General features: G+C 44.7%; 1 non-coding gene across 1 annotated transcript; it reads left to right on the forward strand.

The window, feature by feature from the left end:
• Nucleotides 1-3,940: 3,940 nt before the first annotated feature.
• Nucleotides 3,941-4,046, forward strand: LOC117133153. Its single transcript, XR_004456994.1, has one exon. It is a non-coding gene; the product is annotated as a small nucleolar RNA R71 (small nucleolar RNA).
• The last annotated feature ends 250 nt before the right edge of the window (nt 4,047-4,296 follow it).

Here is a 4,296-nt window from a genome sequence, read left to right on the forward strand (position 1 = left end):
TTTAGTAATGTTCTCAATATCCTTGGCATCAAGTAATTGACTAGACAATTTGTTTAAATCTATCATGACTGGTGATATAAAACGGTCATGCATATCCTCGTAAGTCCTCAGCCTCTCATTCATTGCTGAGACTTTGGCGTCGAGCGATGTGAAGGTGCACATGTCGATCGATGTGGCTGGATGTTGGTCCTTCTTGCGAATGGTGTCCAGATCTTGCTGTAGTAGCTCGATTTTAGTGCTTAGCCAGTCCACGTTGTTGTTGAGAGGGCAGTAAACGTCGTTTATCCTCGTGTCGATGTATGAGACTTCCCATTCATCCCTGTTGTTTGTTGAACATCGCGGTTCTGCAAGGATCTGAGCTGTAGGAAGACTGACGTCGATCGATGTTGCACGTGGTGCGTCGATCGATGCTGAGGTCGTAGCTTTCTTCTCAAGTTGCTGACGTAACTTCAATTTATGTCCTCATTTCTGCCATACATCTGAAAAGCTCATTGTAGCCTCTATCCAAAGGCTGATGTGTTTCATCTACCAATGTTTTGAGCTCCTCTCCCAGTTTCTCCTGAGCTCCACAAATACCAAACACCATTTCATCGATTTCTACTTTTGTGTAGAGTTCTGGTGCCAGTCTTGTGAGTGTGAAGGAAGTGGCATGTTCTGGAAGACAGATGTGGCTCTCTTCAAAAAGAGATGCTCTTTCCAGTATTTTCCTGATGTTGTCCTTTGTGACAGGTATCATCTCACCAGTTGCGCTTCGTGCGTGTCCACGCTCATCTCTGTAGACTCCATATTCGTCCCTTTGTTCCCAAGTGAACTTTCTGGCTCCATACATGTCAAAAGCGCGGCTCCCACATTCATAGCGTCTGTCGATCGACGTCGGATTCATCCATATCGATCGACGTTGGTGTTACCCTGTCGATCGATGTCTCCGTTGTACCGTCGATCGATGCTTGCCCTTTTGGTTGGCGTGATAGATCTGTGTTGATCTCTGTTGTGTCCTCCTGCGTGGTTTTAGGATTTGTTAGAATGACGTCTGGAGTGCCACGTTGCTGTGAGAACAGGTTGTCAGGTCCATTGGCTACTTGAAGGATGTCTGCTATGTCCTCTCTGGACACTTGTAAAATCCTTCCATCCATTGCACGTGCGTTGCCATCTGGTCCCTGAAAATACCAAATTCATCAGGTGTTAGAAAACCGTAATCAATGTTTGCATAATTATTCATTTTAGAAATAGAGAGATTAGGGTTTAGAGTAGTATCGATCGATGTAGATACAGTTACATCGATCAATGGCAGAGTAATTTCTGCAGAACTTGTGTTCTTGAGATGATTGCTCTTCATGGATTTTTCTGTTGATGTAGAAGGAAGAGTGTTCATCTTATTTGCTTGTGTGTTTGCTCTGATGTGTGTAGGTGGTTTCGGAGGTGCAAAACGATTTATATAGGTATTTGTAAACCTAGTTAGGGAGGGAATATTCTCCTGCTCCTGAATTTTCGCTGCAGCGCGAATATCGATTGATGTTCCTTTCGGTGTGTCGATCGATGTGAGCGGTTGTTTTACTGGACGAGGGTGGGTATCGACCGATGTGGAGTTCACAGCGTCGAACGATGTTGGAAACGTGTTTGTGAACTTGGGTATTTCAAGTCTTTCATCCTGCAAAGACATTTCTATTGCACGTTCTTTCCAGTAATCCTCATCGTATTCCTCGGTATGTTCCTCATGAGGTGAAGTAAATACAGTGTCAACTGCAAAACTTTCATGGAAACCACTGTGTGCCCAACTGCCTATGGAATAATCATCATGTCCTCTCCTGGTTGGAGGTTGGAAGGCAAAATGTTGGTAACAATGATTATGTGAAGCGAAATGGTCAAGTGGGTGCATTACGTCGAGTGACGTGTTGTTGTGGTCATCGGTCACCATTGACACATTGGAATCGATCGATGCAAAGGTTGGGGTGTCGATCGATTCCGAGTACTCTGTTTCGTATTCCGATTCATACTCTGCTCCACAATGGCATGCGCCAATGAAGCAAAGTTCTTTCCCATAATCCACAGAATTAATTACCTTTCTCTTAGGTCTGATGGGATCGTAGTGGATGTTTGGGTCTATGAGCGTTAGACACAATTTGTTTTTGTTCATGTCACATACAGCTCCTACTGTAGCTAGGAAGGATCTTCCAAGCAGAAGTGAAGAGTTCCAGTTAAGCTCGATGTCTAAGACATGAAAATCTACAGGGACAAGGGCATTACCAATCAGTACCTCCAGATCTCTTATGATGCCTCCGGATCGTTTCTCTGAAAGATCCACGAAGGTGAAGGATTCTGTTGAGGGTTCGATGGTCAAACCAAGCTGGTCTGCCATGATCCTAGGGAGGATACTAACCGATGCTCCTGTGTCACACATTGAATGGGGAAATTCAACACCCTTGACTATGCATGGTATTGCAAACTTCCCAGGATCACTCTTCTTCGTCAATGTGATCCTGTGTTTCATCTTTCCTCTGACTTGATGAAACATTCTCCTAATGTCCTCCTCAGTTACCTTTGTTTCTCTGAAGAACATCCACAACCGGTGTGTGAAGTATGCTTCATCGAAAGGTTTTCTGATTGGGATTCTGAAGACTCGTTTAGTGAAACCATCCATCTCCTTATCGTTAGCTTCCTCTTAAGTTTTTAGGAATCTTCTCCTTTCTTTCCTTAACCTTCTCCCTTCAGATTCTTGTTCTTCTTGAACAGTTTTGTTGAACTATTTAAAGGGTTGGGTTTTGGTTCGGGTGGGTTTGCTAATAGTTTAGGTGGTGGTCTGAGTGCATTGATGTAATCATTATCGATTGAGGGTAACCACACTCGGTATGTCAGAGGTGCCTGTCGATCGATGAGAGGTGTGTTGTGACGATCGACGTCGGACTCTCTTTGTCGATCGATGATTGAGTTAACCGATCGATCAATTTTTTCATAGAAAGGGGAGGGTGGGTGAGGATGCTTAGCTGCGAGTTCTTCATGAGTTAGAATTCGAACCGCATTGCATTCAGTCGAATTGGCAGACGACGTCGATCGATGACTGGAGTAATCCGTCCATCGATCTTCATCATGGTCTGTCGATCGATGCGAGTTCATCGACATCGGTCGACACCATTGGGATCCGCCGAGACTCATGGAGCTTTCGATTTCGAAATCTCCTTCCTCAAGGTTTTCATTTCTCACCACTTGCCAGAATTCATCATCTATGATGGCATTTACGTGGTGTTTCCCTTGGTCGGCTCCTGCCTCTCTAGCGAAAGCTTCTTGCCTCATAATAGTCTCGCCCGTCTGAATTACTTGGGTTTCAAGTTTTCTCACCTGAGTCCCTAAGGTCTCGATTTTGGTGTTCAGATTGTTGTAGGCAGAGTCTATCTTACCGTTGAAATCCACAGTGATTTGTTGTTGTCCCAACAGTACTCGATCAAGCATTTCTTCGATCTTGCTTTCCTGAGTTTGGGGTGGTGGATTTTGATAGTAAGAGTTCGAGTAGCTCTTGCTGTTGTTGAAGGGTTTTTGAAATTGTGAACTTTGGTTACTTCTTTGGCCATTTCCAAAGAAGTTTATGTTTCCGCCCTGGTTTCCAAATTTTTGGAATCCGGTACCTCCGATGTAGTTCACATCTTCTTCTCCTTCTGTATCTGCTACTTCTCCTTCAGCTGAACAGACTTGCTTCCTAAGAAGTTCGTGCACCACATCTAACTTAGCTCTTACTTCGTCCATTTGTTCCTTCCCGATAGAGGCTACAGACTTCTTCCGTTCAGAGTCAGTGTTTTTGGTGCTGCTGCTGTTAGCAAGGTTTTCGATAAGTCTCACAGCTTCCAACGGATTCCGAGTAGTTAAGTTTCCTTCACTCGCCGTATCAAGAGCCATTTGATACTGTAAGGCGAGACCTCGGAAGAAAGTGCTTAGCAGCTGCACTTCATTAAATCCGTGGTGTGGACAGTCTCGCTGGAAAAACCTAAATCTAATCCACGCATCTTTGAAGGACTCTTCAGCCTTCTGCGAGAATGTAGAAATTTTGTTCCGAAGTTCTTCAGCGCGCGCCTCATCGAAGAAGTTTCGTAAGAAAGCATTCTTGATGTCGCTCCAAGATGTTAAAGATCCTGTGGGTTACTGCCTAAGCCAGTGCATCGCTTCTCCATTTAGCGTGTATATGAAGAGCTTGCACAGCAGGTAATCTTCGGGGACTCCTTCCATCCGAATGGCAGCGATTAGATCCTCGAACCGTTCCAAATGGTCCATAGGATGCTCGTGCGGTAACCCAGAGTAGGGTATCTGCGA

This window comes from Brassica rapa, chromosome A03 (genome assembly GCF_000309985.2).
Source record: "Brassica rapa cultivar Chiifu-401-42 chromosome A03, CAAS_Brap_v3.01, whole genome shotgun sequence".
NCBI classification, from domain to species: domain Eukaryota; kingdom Viridiplantae; phylum Streptophyta; class Magnoliopsida; order Brassicales; family Brassicaceae; genus Brassica; species Brassica rapa.